A 24,474-nucleotide genomic window follows, 5' to 3' on the forward strand; every position below is an offset into this window, starting at 1 on the left:
TGCCTGGATATCTCCCACTTTGCCGTAAGGACTCTGATGGACACATGCACGGACTTGGAGTTTACATTCGTAATACCCTCCCCCTGACTAGAGAAACAAACCTAGATCAAGCCTTTATGTGCTTTATACAAAACATGAAACACAATATTCGCTACTTTTATATTCTCTACCGCTCTCCCTCGGCTTAGGACTGCACAATAATAAACAAAGTCTCTGACAGCATAGACACGGCACTTTCCCTCGACACTAGCGCACAGGTACATGTATTTGGTGACTTTAAGGTCAACCACAAAAACTGGCTTGGATTCTCGACTTACACAGATGCAGCGGGCAGCACAATTCATAGCTTCACTATATCTCATTTTCTATCACAAATTGTTACGTTTCCAACCCGTTTCCCTAACCAGGAAGAACAACACGCATCACTTCTAGATCTGTTTTTGACCACAGTTCCCGATGACTGCATAACGAAGGCTCACAGCCCACTCGGGAACGCTGATCATGCAGTGATAATGGTTGAAACCGCCCTAAACTCTAGACCCAAAACTGAAGAGCCAGAGCTCAAAACAACGAGATATTATAAAAAGGCTGACTGGTAAGTCATCAGAGATCTTATCAGAGATGCCCCCTGGGGAAATATTTTTTCTCTCACGGTTGAACAGTGTGCAAACGAGACCACTGACTGGTTCAAAACTGCAATCGAAGCGCATGTTCCCATGCGGAAATTTTATAGTAAGCCCCACTCTCCCCAATGGTTTATGTCGACTTGCGCAACTGCCATTGCTCAAAAGCAGCATGCATACCGTAGATTTAACCGACATAAGTCCAGTTAGAAGCTAGAAATAACGTTAAGAAAGAAATAGCGACAGCTAAGAGAGAATTTACTGAGAAGCGCATGGACGCACAAAAACTAGAAACTCGAGACTTCTGGAAAATCTACAACAGTGTAGTAAATAATGGGCAATCAACAATTCCCCACTAACATACAATCACGAGGTTGTCTCCTCAGCAACCGACAAGGATAACATGGTTGGCACTCGGTTTTCCTCAAACTCCATACTGGACCCTTCCAACCACCCCCTACCTGACTTTCCTATGCGGACAGACGCCACGCTAGAAGATCTGCTCAGGTGCATGCCATCATAAAAAACCTTGACACTTCAAAAGCATGTGGACCCGATCTCATCCCAGCTGTGTTATTAAAAAAGTGCTCAGCCGAAGTAGCTTCAGTTCTCTCCAAACTCTACAACAAATATCTTACTGAAGCTTGCTTTCCGGCTGTAAGAAAACTGCTTCTGTTGTACGAGTATTCAAGAATTTTGACGAAAGGACTGACCCATCAAATTATCGCCCCATTAGCCTCCTCCCATTTTTACCAAAATATTAGAGACCTTAATTAACCATTCTCTAAACTTCTGATTGACCAACAATATGGATTAAGACAAGCACGTTCCACAGCAGACATCCTCACTGTAATCTCTGAACGTATATACCATTCACTGGACAAAGCGGGGGAGGGCAGATCAGTAGCTCTAGATATATCTAAGGCTTTTGACAGGATATGGCACAAGGGTCTCCTCAGGAAAATTAGATCATACGGCATCACTCGTCGAATACTTAACATAATTAAATCCTTCTTAGATAAGAGAAAAATCCAGGTTGCCCTCGACGGTCGTACATCTAAACAATATGATATAAATGCGGGAGTGACTCAGGGTTCTATTCTTGGACCTCTATTGTTCCTGATATTCATAAATGACCTCCCCAACAAAATTGCCTCTGAGATGGGTATATATGCTGATGACACTACACTATATGGCAGGCACGACAGGAAGACGAATGAACACATTTCTAAATAAATGGCAGAAAAACTAAAGGAGGAACCTCCAATCTGTAGTGGAATGGGGACAAAAATGGATGGTCACGTTCAATGCCGGCAAGACTAAACTAGTTTAATTCAATAATTACAAGAACCGTTCTCTGCCACCTATAGCAATGGCCAACGACTCTTTGTCTGAGAGTACATCTTTCAAACCCCTTGGCCTAACGTTCATAGGAAACATGAGCTGGAACAATTACATTGAAGGCTATGCCAGCGCTGCTGCATGAAAAGTGGGCTCTTGTTGTATAATACTATGTTGTATTGTGGGGTGGCTCCCAGGTTGGGAAATCGTAATAGTGCGTAGGACTCCCTGGCTGTGGTACATAGCAGTTTTAGTTACGTCGGTCGTCCGTAGGTTCACTTGTTTACTAAGCGGTTGTGATGACAACGAGTTAAGACTAGTGAGTTATCTCACCTTAGACTGGCACTTTTTCCTTATCTTGCCTCTCGTCAATTGTCAAAAATGTCATAACAACGTTGAACCTGAAAACAAAGCGGTTGACGACTTAGAACGATCAGCTATAACTTAAAAATATGCATTAAAAGACGTAAGTCACAATTGTGTTTGTTTTTGTATAAAATTATATTTTACAATATAGTTACAATTTAAAACAGATCGTCTTTTTTTTCTTTTGGTGGTTCTGAAGTTCACAGCGATAGTAAGTTTTCTCACAGTGCTCTGAGGAGGGAAAATGACGCTTCAACGATCCGGTCTTCAGCAACACATGCTGTTCCGTGTTTCTTCTCTCTCTGCTCTGCTCTCTGCTGATTCACCGTTTTTATTGGCATTTTGTCGCTTTGTTTTTTCTATCCACGCGTCCTGTCAATCGGTTGATAGATAATAGAACATGCGTTCTTAAGTCACGTTTTGACCTCAGAAGATCATTCGATTTCATCTTCAACCGAGCGACACGTGAATTACCCACTCATGCCAATATCTGTACTTCCAGAGCTTACGAGGAATGTCACGTTTCTTTGTTTTGTAAACAAAAAAAATCGTCGTCCGATTTCTCTGTTTATGACGTAAGCCCTTTCTCTTTCAACTGGTAGACAATCGATTATTCGATGCCCACTCTTTTAAATCTTTTATTAAAGTTTTTTCTTTTCAGTTATGTATGATGGTTCCAGCCATTCATTACATAACACTCTCTCTACCGTGCTAGACAACTACTAACATAAGGCCACCATTCGCCCATGTATGGAGTTTGTATGAAGTCATATTTGGGCTGGTGCATCTGCTACTAGTCTCTCGCTCCTTGACAAAGTTCAAAAGAGAGTCGCAAACCTGATAGGCCCTGAACTCGCATCTAAACTTCAGCCTCTGTCCCATCGACGAAATGTTGCATCCCTCTGCCTGTTCTACAAGTATTTTAGTGGTGAATCTCTGACGAACTGCAATCACTTGTTCCCCCACGACGTGAGCACCCTCGACAAACCCGACAGGCTGCTAAATCCCACCCCCACACTGTAGAGATCCCTAGATGTAAAAGGTCTTTCTACTGCAGTAATTTCTTCCCCAGAACCGATAGACTCTGGAATTCCATTCCAGGTCCCTGCTTCCCCAACAATACTGACGTGCAGAAGTTCAAGTGTAACGTGAATCGACATCTTCCTGCTCAAATCCCTACATAGTACCCAGTAGTTTTTGCCCCTGATAGTAGCCCCCTACACCAAAGTGGCAATTTGCCTTGTTTGGGGTGGATATGTAATAAAAAAAATATAAAAAAATTGCTGTGCTGAACGTTGAAGTCATCCGATACACGCACTTGTGCGCTAGTATCGAAGAAAAATTATGTATATATGCTGTCAAAGCGTTTGTTTATTATGGTTCTGTCCTGGTTTGAGGGAGAGCGGTAGAAAAAATATAAGCAGACAATGTTATGTTGCATGTTAAATCTAATGCACATAAAAGCCTGAGCGTCTAATTCTAGCTTTGTTTCCCTAGTCAAGGGGAAGGGTGTTTCCAATATAGACTAGAAGTCCGTGCATATGTTTGTCAGAGTCTTTACACCAGAGTGGGAGGTATCCAGGAATATTAAAGTAACTGGAGTGTAGGTTAAATAGAGCAGACCCTGTGGTTTAACCTCTGGATTTTGTTACTCTCTCGGCTGCCATACCAACTGTATCTATCAACTTCGTTACCACGTTCTTTTTTTCGCTTTTCTCTCTATTACAAAAAGAGAAATTGTTCTCTTTGCAAAGTTTAGTAATCTTAGCTTTTCCAATGTAATACCGGTTTCCATTACAAATTCAATTTATAAATTACTAAGCATCTCCACATACAAATTACTAAACGTCTCCACATGAATTTTGACACGTAAAGTTTTCTTCCAGACACTATTCGGCGATTCATCTTTTTCCACATCATCCGACAGCTTGCAATCGTCATTCAATGAGAGGTCAGAGCAAAAAGAGAGAAAGCATTAACACCAACAAATTAAACAATAACGAATGTATAGGAATAAAATGTAACAATAAAAAAGCAGAGATAATCGTACGAGGGAAACCTGATTCATAATGGAGTCCCCACCACGGTATTATTTGAAACAAATTCGATAAAGTATGGGATTCAAACAAATTCGAGAAGTAGGGGATTAAAGCAAGCTTCCCTAAAGAAGGACACTTTTCGTAGCAAAAATTGCTCGAGCTCTCGCGTTGGCATTCCCCGATCGGGGCCCCTCAGACAGCAAGTAATGAACTTACTCAATTCGAAAGCCAAGTGGAAATGTTTGGGAGAGTGGACCTTCTGTCTGATACCCAGACGGCGCACCTCAGTCCGAAAGATACTGGGTCAGTTCATGTCCCCGCATCTGTCGAGTTAATTATCAAAAACAGATTCTATACTGAAACCTTTCTTCACAAGTCTCCAAGCAACCGAAGCAGCAACGAGACTCTACCCATTTAAAATGGGGTAGAAATTTAAATGCTACCCACCTGAGTATTATGTGACACAAGGGTGTAGAAAGTGGGGATTTAATTAAGCTTCCCTGAGAAAGGAACACTCTTGCCTAGAAAATATTTCCTGAGTTTCCCCTTCGGTATTCCCCGGGTGGGGCGCTTCAGGCAGTAAGAACTGAACTTATTCCATACGAAAGCCAGGAAGCAAGGCCTTGAAAGGTGGACATCCTAGGTAATACCCAGACAGCATACCTCAGTCCGACAGGTACTGGACCAGTTCATGTCACCGCACCTTTCGGGCTGATTGTTAAGAACAAATTATTCGCTGATACTTTACATTTCCTCAAGCAGCTGAAACAACTGAAGGAGCAAGGGGACTCTACCCATTAATAATGGGGTATCCTCCCTTATAGTTTGGACATTATATTTATAAACACTGCCGATAGAAACTGATGAATCAAATGTATTCACGGTCTGTTATCAACCAATTAAAAACCAGAATTGCTCTATAAAAATTGAATCTTTTAGCATTCCAGCACAGATTTATTTCGTGACAACAAGAGAAACATATTTTGCCCTTTGCTTGCAAAATTTTAAAGTCAGTAACCCGTACAGAATAGCAACCCATTGACCATTCTTCATATTCTAGACATTAATTATTTATTTATTGCGAACTATTATCCGCAATAAATAAATTAATAATACTCATCTTTATAATGAATTCCAATTAAATAATATATATATATATATATATATATATATATATATATATATATATATATATATATATTGGAGCTGTATAGATAGCTACCATCGGGAACTTTTCTAAAATTAAACATAGTTTCCAATTCAAGAACTCATTCTCTTACCGAGATGAGAACAGTTAATACATTTTGAGCCTCGACTAAAGACCAAAACGGCCACAGATATATATTTGTAAGGTTATCTAGTTAATAACAACAGTTTTGCGTGGGTTGGGTTATTTAATACATCCAGATCTTTGATAATCAGACATTGTTCTTTTCATCAGATATCTAAATTGCAAACGAGATTATAATTTTTCGGAATATAAAAAAAAATACTTTAAGCTTTTTTCCATAACTTACAATTAAACAGATTTATTTAGCTTACCTGCTTAATGGCTACTAAATTTTCTTGCAGTTTTTTAACATAACACTAACAGCTATAGCTAATGATTTCTAGAACATAGATTGTGGAGTATTCTGTCCGTAGTTATTCCCCCATATTATGACAGCGTGGCTGAATGCGCACTACAAAGTACAAGGAGGGAAATGAAGCAAAAGGCGACAAATGGGTTGTAGAGGGCATTGACCTTTTAATTGAGTAGTTCAACGACATTCTATTGATTTTTATTGAATGTTTTAAGTGAGGATTGATGATTCATATCATTTGAAATATCTGAACTATTGTTCTCATCTTGGGTGTAATTTCCTGAACGTTCTCATCAATGTAACCTCCAATTTATCTTGTAAAACTTGGCAATCTTTCTGTGGAACTCGGAAATCTGCACGTTTTTTCCAACAGAAAATAGGCTTAGTTGATTAATATTTAGTAATATTAATTCGTAAGATACACTCCTCTGGAGGTTGAATGTGATTGCTACACTAAAACATGCAATGGCAAATTTTCTAGGAGTTCTATTCGGATATAACTGACATAAAGAGCATATGATGTAGATTCCATGAACAGAGCTTTTTTTTTCTGAGAAGTGCACGACTGTGGAATTTTCTTCCGTTTGCCTGTTTCCCATCTGGCTACAACTTGGATCTCTTGAAGTCCAACATAAACAAATTCCTGATTAATCGCCCCTTAAGTAAGACACTTTATCAAATCGCCAATACCAACTATTACTACGATATTATCCCACTGATTATTGTACAAAAAAATAAACCTTATCCACGAGTGGCTTCCCGGCCTAGATAAGTGGTGATCCCCATGTAAAAGAAAATGTGATGCTCTTGTCGATTAAATAAAACGCTCTGTCCTAAATTCCAAGTAGATTCTCGAGTTTGGTAGAAAGATTTCTGAGTTCGGCAAGATACACATAAAGAAATGTTACATCGACCGAAAATATGTGAAAATTACATTCAATATAGGAACAGTAGGTAGAATAATACACATTTTACATTTGACTTCCTTAGGGGACCACGTGGTGAGAGCCGTTTTTACCTCGCAGAATCTCCACAGAAAATACTATAGAGCTACTCGCACCATCTATAGGTTTATAGCATTATCCCCTATCCAGACACCTCAAACAACAAACCATCCCATTGTTTTTATTTAAAGACAGCCCATTACTTATAATGATACCAGAGTTTCTCCGCCCCATACTGACTTTGCAACGAATTAATTCATAAATTAAATTCCCATCTTACACAGGAGCTAAGTCTTTTCCAGTCAAAACCCGAATTTCGTACCATATATTTTCATTTAAAAAGGATATTGATAGAACACATAAAGAAATTTTTTACCACACTGATTAGTAATCTTAATTTTAATAATGCACCATACTCCGTAAAATAACCCATTTAAAGAAATCCAAATCATACACACGTGGTCAGAAAATGTGCCAACATTCTAATTAAGAAGCCGTACAATTCATTTTCTTTTTCTAATGATTTACATGTTACAAATTCTAAAGTGGAGTCATCATCTATTGTAAACACAAGAAAAGTTTAAATCTACCGAAGCCATGGACTTAACAGATATACGACCACCAATATTTTCCTTAAATTAATATTTTACGTTATATTTCTGCTTACTATAGCTGGCGATTACTTTTTAAACCTCTCTCTTTCATTTTATTTCTTATTGTATTTTCATAACAAAAAAAACTATTCTTTATCATTATACTAGCGAGGGGCTTTGTTCGGGGGTAAATACTTTAAAATATGATGTTATAATTTGTCGTGATTTAAAAAGTAAAGAAAAAGTATGTATTATTTAAATCTATCACCATACTTTCCCTTAAACACGTCCGTTGGACTTTTATTAAGTGTAATACTTAATAAGTTTTTTTTTAATGGAGAGTAGAAAACGCATTGTGGATGCGCTATCGGAAGCTCCCGTTACTCTCGCTTCTCCTTATTTGTCCCTCAGTCCTCATTTTTTACTCAGTGATTTTTCTCACAAAGGGAGAAGAAAAAGCTGTTTTCTAGGTTGGCAGTATTTAGCGCGAACAGTTGGCAGAGATGGTGGAAATTTTCTGTTTCTATGTCTATCCTTGAAGCCATGTCACTAGTAAGGGTGCTGGAAGCAAACGTTTTATCTGGGCTGACGTTATCCGCCTGATAGTCAGGGACCCGAACCTTGGATTAACCACTAAGGAGTGTTCTATCAGCAGGTGCAAAGTACTAGGGCTGCTGTATTGCCATGTGGTGAATGGATTCTATACCATGCAGTAGCTCCTGGTGGGACCTCTCGATGCCATATTAGTGGGTAATTGTTACGGCTATACCTTATCATGTTCTACAAAAAAATTATTCGTTTCTTTTTCTCTCTTTGTTTGCCCTCTCTATCCTGCTCTAAGTAAATCTGACGACTTAGTCCACAAATTCCAAAATTTCATCATGGCAAGTTTCAAGAAAAAATACACGATTAAACCCGGTTCTCCAACTTCCAACGTAGACCCCTACTACCATGTCTCCTTCTCCAACACACGGAATCTATGTTCTAACCTTCCAGAGGTTGAAACCCAATTACAGTAGACTAAACCAGACCTTTTATTTTTAAGCGAAACTGGCATTGGACAGGCTATTTCCCTAGAAGAGTTCGCAATTAAAGGATATTCTAACTTTACTTCTAAATCTGACCCCCAAGATCGCCATAGGCATGGAATATGTGCCTATATTAAAGATGGCTTTCCATGTGGAAGGGACATCTCCAGAGAAGATCCTAACGTACCCTATATGTGCTTCCGGGTTGCATTAGCTCACTACTGCATGTATATTTACTCTCTATCGTCCCCACAACAGCGGAGTTACCATCTTTAAAAGCATATCTTAGAAAATGTACCAACTCCTATCTGCTTATTCTTCAGCTAACATTCACGTATGTGGAGACTTCAATGTTCACAACCTGGAATGGTTGACCCACTCAAACAAGACCGATGATGAGGGGAGGTTCTGTCATGATTTCTCCATTGCTTATGACCTCACTCACATTGTTCACGAACCCACCCGTGTGCCCGACAATGACGTCCAGTATGCAAGTCTACTAGACCTTTTTATCACAACTTGCCCTGAACTATGTTCAGTTTCTGTTCTGTCTCCTCTTGGATCTTCCGACCACTCTGTTGTATCAATTAAGATAAAAATGAAATGTAATAAGTCTCCAGACGTACCTCTCCATCGTATCGATACACTAAGACTGACTGGGATAGCTTCCGTATATTTATATCGGATCTACCTCTGCGTTCCATGTTTAAAAAGGATGTGCTCTCTATAATATCAGACCTGACGGAATGGTTAATTGTAGGTATAGACCGACCCTCGAAAAAGTTCCAGCAAAAACCTAACAGCCAACCATGGTTCTCTCCAGAATGTGCGCATAGAAATCACGTCTAATTTTGACTTTTACACACACACGCACGCACACACACACACACACACATATATATATATATATATATATGTGTGTGTGTGTGTGTGTGTGTGTGTGTGTGTGTGTGTGTGTGTGTGTGTGTGTGTGTGTGTGTGTGTAAACATGCCTACTTACACTGGTCTAATATTTTAAGTGTTAATCGCAAGATTTTACTAAAGATACAACAATTCTGAATGGGCATCATGTTTTTTTCCATCGGCTACATATCTTTTAAACTATTTAAAAACTCGTCGGATACTTCAAAGATTTTACCCTGCTTAACATTTTAATTTTGTTCTGCGTTTGTTTATTTTATCATTTATATATATATATATATATATATATATATATATATATATATATGTGTGTGTGTGTGTGTGTATATTTATCCCTGCTCATAATATGTATTTTCGTATTAAACTTGCTGCCTTTACATATTTCTCTACTCTTTTATAGATGTATTTATTTTTGTCATGGTATTCCTACCTATATTATCAATATCCGTCCTATAACTACATACATAAAGTCTAGTATTACCTCTTTCTAAGGTAATGCCTTTATACCAGTCTTTTGAAGGCATACGAGCATATCTGGCTTCAAAGATCCTGTGGCACAAAGAGTTTCCTTCTTATTTTTACTTATTGATATGATGATGTAATAAAGTTTTATTAACTTTGAATTATCATCTTTTATTTCATATATATATATATTAGAACTGCACGCCTGTGGAGCTCTGTTCCGTCTGCCTGTTTCCCTCCGGACTACAACTTGGATGTCTTCAAGTCCAATGTTAACAAATTCCTAATGAACCGCCCCCTTAAGTAAAAATTTCAGCAAATCTCCTCACTAACGTAATGTACTTGCAATAACCCTTATCCCTGAGTGGCTTCCGGGCCTTGATAAGTGGTGATCACTGTGTAAAAAAAAAAAAATATATATATATATATATTTATATTATTTATATATAAATTAATTTTCCTTTTGTCAGTTATACTTATTATTATTATTATTATTATTATTATCATTAATAATATATATATATGCTATAAATAAAGTTTTAAAAAATGATTCCTCATAAGGATGTACAATGTGCCAGTGAGAATACTACAATTTTTATACTTGCCGACTTATTACAATTTAAAGAGAAAGGCGATATTTACCACCTTTTCTCTCCTTTTTGTTTCTTTTACTGTTGCCCTTTAAAAGATGTTATATCAAAACATGGATATATTTAGTGATATGTTATGCCCCCAATGGCGTTTAATGTACGCAAAACATTCTGTAAGGTCATCAAATAAACCAGAATGAGAGGAAGATCTGGAAGAGATCATATTCAGCAAATCCAAACTTTGCATGAAACTTAAGAGTTTAAGTATTAGTGTACTTAATTCAGGTTAAGACTTACTAATGACTTATGACTGGGTAACATTTTCTGAAAACGTAATCAGGTCTGAGGTATTTGTTGGCTCTCACGACCTCTTTGATGATCGCACCCAATAGTCTTGTTTTTACTGTATGAAAAAAAAATAAACATCGGCTTGCCTTGATTTGTGGTGTGGAGTTTCATAGTTTTGTTCGTGAAGTTTTGTTAACTGATCAAGTTTGTTTTCTGCCGGATGAGATCTAGGAATATGTATCCTAGTACGGTAATTTCCCACTCACTCTAATGGTGTATAGGAGCTTTTCGTGCCGTTCGGGAATTGTGGGCATTCTATTTTCGGTTTCAGATTACACGTCATATCACGTTTCGTCGGGCTTAGTGGAAGTAGGTCAGTATTGAAATAATTATAAACATCAAAGGTAGATTTATGTAGTGCACAACATATTTTCCCTGTGGCGGGCACCACGTTATGGTATGCTTTCTCTGGAAAAACTTGCCTAGGTAGCAATACAATAAAATGTTCAACTTCCTGTTCTGGTTATAGGGCCTTATCATAACGGCATGATCACATGATCAGCCTTTACCAACAGGAACATACTTTTTTAAGTAACTGAGTACGTATAGTCTACATCATATTATATAGGTTTCATAGATAGCATTTTATAATGAATAGTAAGGACAAGATCTGCAAGAACGGTTAAGACTCAATAATAAAATTTGAAGAAAAGGCAATAAAAAATTTCCGAGACAGATGAACGGCGTGAAGAAAATATTTCACAACATCGTTTATGAATATGAATTATACCTGATGACACCGGAACTGGAAATTGAATCACTGCTATATATTGTGATCCTACGTCAGTATGTATGTGACAAAGCATGTTTGGGCCCGTGTAAAAAAAAAAAAAAAAAAACAGCAGTTGCCGAAGGATTGTTATCTCGCGAAAATATTCGAAGCAGCAACTGTTAAAGCACGTATGAAAATTAAAAATTTACCGCGAGCTTATGTCACAAGAAAAGGAGAGACAAATACTTCACGTGACCGGAAAAGAAGCTAAAATGCGCTGTTTTGGAAGAACCACGAATGAATGCATTAAATTTGCACTTTAAAGAAATGCAGAGCCGGATTTGCATTTTCTCTTTCCTTTGTTGCCCACATTACAGGTAGAGATTGTGTTGACTAGTATGAATTTTGACAAGGGTTACATAAGAACATGTCAGGATTAGCAGGCGGGAATAAAAATACATCGATTTGTAAGTGGTGTGATTGAATTGAGGAGTGGGGTTAAAGTTTAGCTTACTAAGCCAAACGCATTAGAAATGCAAAGGAACGAAATGACGATAGAAAGGTCGGTACGTTCGAGGAAAAAATGGGACTTCCAACCAGTTTCTCGCTAGGAGCGGTACTAAAGATAAAAAGACAAAGGGTCAGAACATTTCCTCCCTCGTCTTTCGTCGCCCACGCAGTCAACCGGCGTATTCTTCTCTTCTTCACAAAATCACAATTACGGCTGATCGCCTTAACGCGATTACGTTCTTTCTCTCTCGCGAAAAAGCCTTATATGCAGTCGCTTTTAATCCCAACAGTACTATAATTTGCATATTTACCTTTACTTTGTACTGAAAGGATTCTGCGTTCAAATGAAGGCGGTTCTTTTTTAATCTTATTTTGTCAACTCTGCAGAACCAACGGATTCGTGATCAGTTCCGCTACAGGTACAGACGAGATGCGCCCGGCAATGTAGAGAGAATCTAAGCAAATGTCACCTCGATATTCACGTCTCTCAATTTCCATTCTTTCGACTAAGTTAAGAAAACTAAGTAGGCAAAGGAGTTATTAGTTATGTGAACTATAACTCTCTAATAAATAACTGTAAAACCTCCACAAATCTCCATGCATGAGTAGATTCGTCGTAAGTTAACGAGAAGATCAATAACCACAAGAAGATCATGTCCCACACATGGAAAAGCGACGATCAAAATTGCTATCACATAATAACGGAAACACAGTTCTTGAATGCGTGGGTACAATTGATCTTATACCAGCACAATTTTCCATTTAACGATCCCGTAGATTCGTATCTTGCTGAATACATTAAACATTTTGGTAATTGGTCCATGTGTACAGGTTAAAACGTATTTTAATTCATGATAAATTCACAAGGTATTTCCATTATTTTGTCCACTTGCGGAACAGAAATTTTTGAAAACGCCTGTTACTTCTGTCTCACTCTGTATAAAAGTTGCTTTATTTGATTCATCTGTTTATTTAATCGATCATCGGTGATAGTGCAAATGGGCAGAAGCAGGCGTTTCTTAAAATACCATGTACTTCTTTTCGATTAACGTATAGAACGTTACACTCCTATATAATTGGATGGAAAACCGTTATGTACTACGAATCGAGAAACAACCAAAACAATAGAAATGTTAAAACATTTGCATTGCTATAAAAACACTGCTTTACACAATCCATCACCACTATTGCCGAACGAAACTGTCTTTGTTCCCGACATTGGCTTATCTACGTCGTATCAGTATAGCACATGTTTTGTCGTATTTTAAGACACCAGACCTCATGTGTCAAAAAGATATTTCATTTATTCAATCTCTCTCTGTATGCGTCGGTTATCGCAGCTGAGCTCTAAATTATTTTCTTTTTGGGATATAACGCTTTCCTAACATGAAATAAGATGGGGCGAGAGCTGACCAGGCCAGTCGTTGTCCGTTGCATCTCGTTATAAATATAAGAACCGTCAAAAATATCTCCAACCATTCGCTACGGTCAGCATTACACATTTTTTTGTCAGGCCACACGTAATCACGCTATATATATATATATATATATATATATATATATATATATATATATATGTGTGTGTGTGTGTGTGTGTGTGTGTGTGTGTGTGTGTACTAGCACTTCTACCCGGCTTTGCAATCTTCATAACTTGCCCTACGTGCGAATGTACTTTATGGAAGATTTTAAATGTTTAGACCAAATTTTGTCTGAGTAATTTCGTCGAGACCGCAGAGGTCAATTTTTTTAACTTTGACCTTAGTTCTGACGCCTTAACATTTAATATTTTGGTCTTAAATCAAAATAAAATGTTTTACCCATGCACGAGTTACCTACATCTAAAATGTCAAGTCTTCATACTCAAAATTGGCGGAGGAATTTGGTAGAATCAGCAAAGGTCAACTCTTTAAACTTTGACATTTTTAGGCAGCCAAATTTTCGCCCTAAAACTGATTAATTTCTTAATATCCGTTATGTATAAATTTCCAATGTTTAGACAGAAAATAGGCTGAATAGTTTGCTAGACACCGCAAAGGTAAAATCTTTTGAGCTTTGACCCCTTAGCAGCTCCAATCACTGACCTAAACCGATTAAAAGCTTGCCCTATCTCTGAATACTTTTTATGTAAAATTTCAAATGTTTAGACTAGAAACATCATCAGGGATCTCATCAGTGATGGGCCATGCGGAAATATCTTTTCTCTTCCTGCTGAACAATGCGCAAATGAGACCGCTGAATGGTTCAAAACAACAATTGAAGCAAATGTTCCCGCGCGCAAATTTTATAGCAAGCCCACTCTCCCCAATGGTTTTCTTGTACGTGTGCAACTGCCATTGTGTAAAGGCAGCAAGCGTACCGCAGATTTAACCGACATAAGTCCAGGTCAAACAGACAGAAGTATATATAAGCCAGAAGTTACGTTAAGAAAGAAATAGCAACAACTAAGATAGAATTTACTGTAACCACTAAAAATATTTCGAAGCACAAAAACTAGGAACCCGTGATTTCTGGAAAATCTACAACAGTGTAGTAAATAATGGGAAATTAACATTTCCCCACATTAACCAACAATCATGAGCTTGTTTGCTCAGCAACTGAGAAGGCGTACATGCTCACCAGTCGGTTTGCCTCCAACTCCACACTGGACCCTGCTAACAACCCTTTCCCTGATTTTCCTTTGCGGACAGACGCCACGCTAGACGATCTGAAAATCACACCTTCTCAGGTGCATGCTATCATAAAAAACCTTGACACTTAAAAAGCATGTGGACCTGATGTCATCCCGGCTGTGCTATTAAAAAAATGCTCCACCGAAGTAGCTCTAGTGCTCTCCAAACTTTACAACAAATGCCTTTAGTAATCTTGGTTTCCGAACTGCTAAAAAACTGCTTATGTGGTACCGGTTTTTAAGAATTCTGGGGAAAGAACTAACCCATTAATTTATCACCCCATTAGCTTTCTCCCACTTTTCACCAAAATATTTGAGTCCATAATTTATCAAGCTCTAGTCCATCACCTTACAGATGCTAAACTTCTGACCGACACACAATGTGGATTCAGGCAAGCCCGTTCCACAACAGATATCCTAACTATAATCTCACTGGACAAAGCAATGGAGGGTGGAGCGGTAGCTCTAGATATATCTAAGGCTTTTGACAAAGTATGGCATGAAGGTCTTCTCAGGAAAATCAGATCATACGGTATCACTGAACGAATACTTAACATAATTAAACCCTTCTTAGATAAGAGAAAAATTCAGGTTGTCCTCGACGGTCATACATCTAAACAATATGATATAAATGCGGGAGTGCCTCAAGGGTCGATCCTTGAACCTTTATTATTCCTAATATCCATAAATGGCCTCCCTGAGAAAATTGTCTGTGAGATGGGATGACACCACGCTCTATAACATGCAGGACAGGAAAATAAATGAATACATATCTAGGGAAATGACAGAGACACTAGCGGATGACCTCCAATCTGTAGTGGAATGGGGACAAAAATGGATGATCACATTCAATGCTGCCAAGACTAAACTTGTTTCCTTCAATAATTACAAGAAACTTTCTCTACCACCAATAGCAATGGCCTGAGCTTCATTTACTGAAAGTACATCTTTTAAACTCCTCGGACTACCGTTCACAGGAAACATGAGTTGGAACAATTACATTGAGAGCATTGTCAGGACCGTCGTGAGGAAGGTAGGCTTTCTCTACCGTGCTAGAAAGCTAGGAAAGTATCCTGTATGGAGTATTGTTGCCATACTTGGGCTGGTTCATCTGCTACACGTCTCTCACTCCTTGACAAGGTCCAAAAGAGAGTTTCCAACCTGATAGGTCCTGAACTGTCATCTAAGCTTCAGTCTCTCTCCCACCGATGAAATGTTGCATCTCTCTGCCTGTTCTACAAGTATCTTAATGGTGAATACTCTGACTAATTGCAAGCAGTTGTACCCCACGACGTAAATACCCTCGATAAATCTGACAAGCAGCTAAATCCCACCCCATACACAGTAGAGATCCCTAGATGTATGAGAGCTTTCTACTCCAGTAGTTTCTACCCCAGAACCGCTAGACTTTGGAATTCCATTCCGGGTCCCTGCTTCCCCAACTGTACTGACATGCAGAAGTTCAAGTCTAACGTGAACCGACATCTTGCTGCCCAACTCCCCACATAGTACATCTGTAGCTTATGCCCCTGATAGTAGCTCCCTACACCAAAGTGGCAATGTGCCTTGCTTGGGGTGAAAATGTAATTTAAAAAATAGTGTTTCCCAAATCTCAATACTCCTTATGAAAAATCTACAGTCTTTAGACCGAAAATTGACAGAGCATTTGGTAGAGGAATATACACAGACCCCACACACACAAACAGACAAACGTTTTTACTTATATATATATATATATATATATATATACATATATATATATGTGTGTGTGTGTGTGTGTGTGTGTGCGTATGTTTGTGTGTAGGCTGCGTAATATATTTCAATGCATACGACAATATTACTGTAGCATGAGTATAGTTAGATTTTATATTTTCTATATTTGAGAAAGATCAGTTGTGGCTTTATTAAATAAATATTGAAAAAGAGGCAGACATTTATCATTACGACAACAACAATATATAGCTATTTTGACATAGAAGAATATAAAAAATTAACTTGTTTCATTTACAATAATAGCCATACATTACCTGAAATACTTCGTTCAAACTCCCCAACTTAAAATTCATAGGGAACATTATTGGTACAGATATATGAAAGGTACTGCCAAGGTTGCTGCAAAGAAGGTAGGTTCAATCTACCATGCTAGAAAGAATACTTACGCCTGAGTATCCTGTACCTCTACAAGGTCACCATTCGCCCATGTATGGAGCACTGTTGCTACATTTGGGCTGGTGCGTGAGCTACTAATCTCTAGCTCTTGGACAGTGTTTAAAATAGAGTCGTCACCCTACTAGGCACCGCACTGTAAGCTAGGCTTGAACAGCTATTCAATCGCCAAGATGTTGCATTCCTTTATCTGCATTACAAATATATTAATGGAAGGTGTTCCGACGAAGTACAAGCTTTAGAACTTTTTCGTTGTAAATACTCCCGAGCAACCAAACAAGCAGCAAAATCCCACCCCGCAACCTAGAGATATCCATATGCCAGAAAGCCTTTTACTCTAATAGTTTCTTATCTAAGACTGCTGAAAACTGACATTTCCTTCAGGATCCATGCTTCCCTGATTGTACTGACATGCAGAAGTTCAAATGTAATGTAAACAAATATCTTGCTGCTCAAAACTATACATAGTACCCCGGCAAATTATGTCCCAGATAGTAGCTGCCTACATCAATGTGGCAATATGCCTTGTTTTGGCTGCAATAAAAAAGCATAATTCGACTTGAGATAGAAAATTGATTATCATTATACAAAACGAAAGAAGATAATCTGTATCTATACATAGAATACAAACACGTGAATTGATTGAGCAAGTAAGTCAAACAATTAATTGTAAAACTAGAAAGTTAAATGTTTATGTATAAAGAAGTGTGTGATACAAAGTTATGAGTAAATATCATCTTATGCTGAAGAAAAAGCTAACGGAACATGCACAATGCTACTAAGCGACAAAATAAAATGAGAAACGTCTAGAATTGCGTTATTTAAATTTTATGTGTAAATCGTTATTAACATTATTGGTGACCTAATAAAAAACATATCGTTGACATTTATTTAAAGTGAAAAAATATTTACAATGCATTTAAAGCAATTTGGGATATCCGATAAGTATCTTATCGATCCATTCTAAAAAGTAAAATCTCATACTCTACTAGGTTTCATAAAGCCCGAACAGTAAGTAAATGGAAATTACTTTATCACTTTCTTCCCCTCAACTCACACAAAAAAATTAAACTACGAAATGGCTATATACAATTATATATATATAAATATATATATATATGCATATATATCTGCATAAGTATATCTATGCATATATATATGTGTGTGTGTGTATATATACACATATATGTCCTTTCATATCATACAAAGGAGCTATCAAGGAATATTATTGACGTCCATCTTTATATACATGGTTGAATATTGTTTATAAGAGAATGCTTTTCCCCCAGAGTTTTTTTTTTGAATTGCCTTCTGCTCGTTTCAGTGAAATAGAAGTTTTTCTAACTGCACATACATGCGTGTGTGCATTGATATTAATGTGCGACATTTAAGTTATTGTATACTTTACAAAGACGAATTCATTACATGTATCAATTGATTCTGATGTTGCTATTGTAGAATTTTTATCTTTGGCTTACATCGTCATGCTTGATACATAATGTGTTTATCTCCCGGACACACACTTACACACATATTCATGTGTGTATGCGTGCATATATATATATATATATATATATATATATATATATATATATATGTATATATATATATATGTATATATATATATATATGTGTGTGTGGGTGTGCAAACATGTGTTTTATATATATATATATATGCATATGTAATATATACATATATTTATACTTATATAAATATACACATATATATTATCCATAAATTCATTTATATTAATATATATATATATATATATATATATATATATATATATATATATATATATATATATATATATATACGATCTGAGGAAGCTAAAGACGGCCAAAAAAACGGCCGGGTAGCTTAAACAATAATGTAACTTAACAGAAAGATACAGTAATAAAAAATAAAACGCATATTTGCACTACAACACTATTGATCACTCTCTTCAGTTTTTATTAATTACCATTTCTACTATATATATATATATATATATATATATATATAAAATGAGAAAAACTTCCATGAAACCATCAATCCGACTAATATGCCCATATAAATGTGACTTGGGAAAAATCAGCAAAGCATTTACATAGAATTACGCTTAATCTTGAAACTAATATTTATTTTTCTCTGTATTTATTATCAGAAAATGAAATTACTTGGTTTTCTTATGTTAAGCATAAATCCTGTTTAAGCTTTATCACATTCGGTATTAATAACTAATATCAATATATTCCTCACATTCTCATAACAAAGCCCTTATTTCAGCCCAAAATAATTCAGATTTTACTGACTTTGCAATTGCTGTTTTTCTACTTGCCAGAAATATCTTATCAATTTTAAATACAAACTTTAGACAAGAAAAGATACCCCAGACAATTTTAGTATTATCATGGGGTCCACACTCAGCTCTGTTTACTGCCTTAGTTGGCTTATTAAAAAATAACTTAGAATTTTATTTCACCACAGAGACTGTGAGAATGCTTTATAAAGAGATGACAATTTTTGTTATAAAATCTACGGATTAAACATACAATAGAAACATAACTGCTATCAGATTTTTTTTGCGTTGTGATTTACTCTATCTTTTGATAGTGCTAAAATGTCTAATTTCTTCGATGTTACTTAGATTCTGGGTCCTTTAAGCCTTATCATGAATCAATATATCGTTATTATACGTTCATAACGTATCAAACAATCTTTAATCCATCATTAATTCTACCATCCAAGCTGTCTCTAATAGATTAATGAAAGTGTCGGTCAATTCCTCGATCTTCGAACAAAATTATTCTTTTTATAATTATAACCTGTCTAATTCAGATTATTGCCAAGGAATCTGCTATCGTTTAATAAAACTTATAAACCTAAAAATCACACAGAAATTGTTACTCGTAATATCGAGAGTAAGAAAACAAAACGGAAATAATAGCTCTAAAAATACAAATAATAATAATAACTCTAAACTACTAAACAATAAACCCCCGACACCAACAGTTCTAGTAAACTATAACGAAACAATAACTTGTGGTCGAAGTCTTCTACATAATGATAACTATAAATAAAAAATAACTATATAATAATAATCCCTAAAAATAACATTAAACACTCATAAATACAACTAAATACAACGAAGCGCATGTTCCCATGCGGAAATCCTATAGCAAGCCCCACTCTCCCCAATGGTTTACTTCGATTTGCGCAAATGCCATTGCTCAAAGGCAGCATGCATTCCACAGGTTTAACCGACATAAGTCCAGTTCAAACAGACAGAAGTACATAGAAGCTAGAGGTAACGTTAAGAAAGAAATAGCGACAGCTAAGAGAGAATTTACGGAAACCACTAAAAAACGCATCGAAGCACATAAACTAGGAACTCGTGACTTTTGGAAAATCTACAACAGTGTAGTAAATGATGGGCCATCAAGAATTCTCCCACTAACCAACAATCACGAGGTTGTCTCCTCAGCAAGCGAAAAGGCTAACATGCTTGCCAGTCGGTTTGCCTCAAACTCCACACCGGACCCTTTCAACCACCCCCTAGCTCAATTTCCTCTGCGGACAGACGCGATGCTTCACGATCTGAAAATCACCCCTGCTCAGGTGCATGCTATCATAAAAAACCTTGACACTTCCAAACCATGTGGACCCGATCTCATCCCCGCTGTGCTATTAAAAATGTGCTCAGCCGAAGTAGCTCCAGCTCTCTCCAAACTCTACAACAAATGCCTAAATGAAACTTGCTTTCCGGGCTGTTGGAATACTGCTTCTGTGGTACCAGTATTCAACAATTCTGGCTAAATAACTGACCGATTAAATTATGGCCCTATTAGCCTCCTCCCACTTTTTGCCAAAATATTGTAGACCTAAATTAACCATGCTCTAGTCCAGCACCTTACAGATGCTTAAATTCTGACTGACCAACAATATGGATTAAGACAAGCACGTTCCACAGCAGACATCCTCACTGTAATCTCTGAACGCATATACTATTCACTGGACAAAGCGGGAGAGGGCAGAGCGGTAGCTCTAGATATATCTAAGGCTTTTGAAAGGGTATGGCATGAGGGTCTCCTCAGGAAGATTAGATCATACGGTATCACTGGTAGAATACTTAACATAATCAAATCCTTCTTAGATAAGAGAAAAATCCAGGTTGTCCTCGACGGTCGTACATCTAAACAATATGATAGAAATGCGGGAGTTCCCCAGGGATTTATCCTTGGTCCTCTACTGTTACTGATATTCATAAATGACCTCCCGACAAAATTGCCTCTGAGATGGGTATTTATTCTGATGACACCACACTCTATAGCAGACACGACAGGAAAACAAATGAACATATATCTAAAGTAATTGCAGAAACACTAAAGGATGACCTCCAATCAGTAGTGAAACGGGGACATAAATGGATGGTCACGTTCAATGCCGCCAAGACTAAACTGGTTTCATTCAATAATTACAAGAAACCTTGTCTACCACCTATAGCAATGGCCAACGACTCTTTATCTGAGAGTACGTCTTTCAAGCTCCTTTGCCTAACGTTCATAGGAAACATGAGCTGGGACAATTACATCGAGGGCATTGCCAGGGCTGCTTCAAGGAAGGTGGGCTCTCTCTACCGTGCTAGAAAACTTCTAACACCCGAAAGTATCATTTACCTCTATAAGGCAACCATGTATGGAGTATTGCTGTCATATTTGGGCTGGTGCATCGGCTACTAGTCTCTCATTCCTTGACAGGGTTCAAAAGAGAGTTGCAAATCTGATAGGCCCTAAACTGGCATCTTAGCTTCAGCCTCTGTCCTATCGACGAAACGTTGCATCCCTCTGCCTGTTCTACAAGTATTTTAATGGCGAATGCTCTGATGAGCTGCAAGCACTCGTGCCCCCACGACGTGAACACCCTCGACAGACACGACAAGCTGCAAAATCCCACCGCCACACTGTAGAGATCCCTAGATATAAGAGATCTTTCTACTCTGGTAGTTTCTTCCCCAGAACCGCTAGACTCTGGAATTCCATTCCAGGTCACTGCTTCCCCAACTGTACTGACATGCAGAAGTTCAAGTGCAACGTGAACCAACATCTTACTGCCCAAATCCCTGCATAGTACCCCAGTAGTTGTTTCCCCTGATAGTAGCCCCCTACACCAAAGTGGCAATGGGCCTTGTTTGGGGTGAAAATGTAAAAAATAAAAAAAACTGTATCTTGAATAAGAATACTGTTCAATCTGTTTCTCAACTATAGCACAAAATATCATTAATTAAAATAATAAAATAATTAATAGTGCGAAATCTGATAATTAATTCAATACTAACTTTCCTGAATGCAAATTCCTCCTTGATAATGATTTCGTAGATAAAGATGTTATTTACTCTTGTATCATTACTCAACTAACTCCCTATAACCTTAATCATAATATAAACCGTAATGTTTAACATTCCCCTTCTACTACTAACACATATTTGACTTTCCACCTTATTTCTAACATAAGTCTCGTTGAGAATAACCTGAGCCAGAGTTCTTATTGCTTTTTTCTTTTTCTTTTTTTAATATGTCTCCCAATAAACCCAAGAACTGTTATAACGCTGCTATTTACGCCATGAGTGCGTCTACTACATTTAAAACAATAACGCTTTCTTGTCATCACCCAAATAACGTTTTTACATTTATGGGTGTTTACACCACCATAAAAACCTACACCTATATCGTCTTTTTTTCTATTAAGACTTGTATCTAATCTAATTCATGTTTCTGTAAACCATTTCATCCTACCGACACAGTAACAGCATGCTACAATATTGTATCATGCATTTCTCTTGAATGAAAAAATCCTAAACGAAGCTTTATAGCAATACTATTACAAGGACTGATGTATTTTTCTAATCAATTATGTTGAACCAACGTCAGAAAAAATATTACTTGAACGTATTTTAAAAAAGAAATAATTTAGGCAGGAATGGGTTAACAGAATTAACGACATTTTAGCTGAACTTGTTAAAAATCTTTACTCTAATAGCACATCGTTCTCTTTTAAATGAGGTTTTCTGACAAAATCTAATTCCATTACTCTTGGCTTGAAAAGTTGTCAAATCTGACCCTAAGAGGAAGCTCTATTAATAGCTTACTCCAAAAATTAAATTACAAAACTGGTCAATTCTAGGAATAAATCCTTATCTTATTGCCGATACAAGAGAAAAGTTAAATATCAATAATTTCTAGCACCAACTGATACTCCACCCATATTCTTTATCTGCATAATTTTACTTTTAGCCTTGAAAGTATCCCCTTTAAACCAGTGCTTATTTCCATCTATAAGTTTCGTGGGTTTAAGTCTCTCTTAAAAGCGCTTCGGTTTAATTTATTTGCAGCCGTTTATATATATATATATATATATATATATATATATATATATATATATATATATATATATATATATATATACCCGTAATCAAATATGAGGTCTTATTTTTCCATAAAAATTGAGGGTGCATATAAATGAAGGTTCCTTCCTATAGTAAAAGCTTTTTGCATACATTTATATATATATGTATATATATATATTTATATATATATAATTATATATATATAATATTTATATATATATATAAATATATATATATTCAAAAGAGTGACGAAAACTTGTGGATATTTTTTTCAAATAATAGAGAAAGGAAGACTTAGTATCAAATATTTCTCCTACGTTATATCTACACTCTTTTAGAAAAAGAGTACGATTATGAATATCTCCAGTATCAAATAATCCTTATATACTGTGAAAGTTAATTCATGTATGAAAACTAAACATGGAATCAAGTTATTGAAGATCATTTAAAACATAGCAGCAAGTTTAAGTCTCTCCTCTATCAAGGGCAGGGTTTGGGGGAAATAGCAGATATTTTGTATTTCATATGTAGAACTAAGAAAACAATGACTCGGATTGAAACATTTTATAACTGTGAAATAGTAACAAAAAAGGATCTGGATGATGGAAAATACACTTTATGTGCCACCTGAATCGTAAATGTCAAATAACCCACGACACAATTGAGGTAATTACCTTTATAAGGGATTTGCATTTGAAAAATTCTGACAAATATTCACTGAGGTGTGGAACTTGTAATATTGTCAAAAAGAGTGTTATATATATATATATATATATATATATATATATATATATATATATATATATTTGTAGTCATCGACATACAGTCCTGTTTCGTTGTATCACAACTCATCAGTGCCGCTAGACTAGCATCTCTCCTAAGACAAGGATTGAACCTAGGACCATCGTATTAACAGTCGGCGGTTCTCCCATTCGACGCCCGTAAATAACTCGTCGGAATGTCTATTTAAATAGACACCCGCCATCATTTTTATAGAGCTTAAATCGCCTGTTTGTAAACAAACAAACAACGAACTTGTGTGTGTGTGTGTGTGTGTGTGTGTGTGTGCGCGCGTGTATATAATAGTGTGCCAAGGTAGCAGGGTTGACAACAGAATCTGCAAAATTAAAACTGGCCGTCCAGAACACTATATATACAAATGTAAGCAAATGTAAGCATATTTTATTGTTTGAA

This window comes from Euprymna scolopes, chromosome 22, assembly GCF_053919585.1.
Source record: "Euprymna scolopes isolate OS-2025 chromosome 22, ASM5391958v1, whole genome shotgun sequence".
NCBI classification, from domain to species: domain Eukaryota; kingdom Metazoa; phylum Mollusca; class Cephalopoda; order Sepiida; family Sepiolidae; genus Euprymna; species Euprymna scolopes.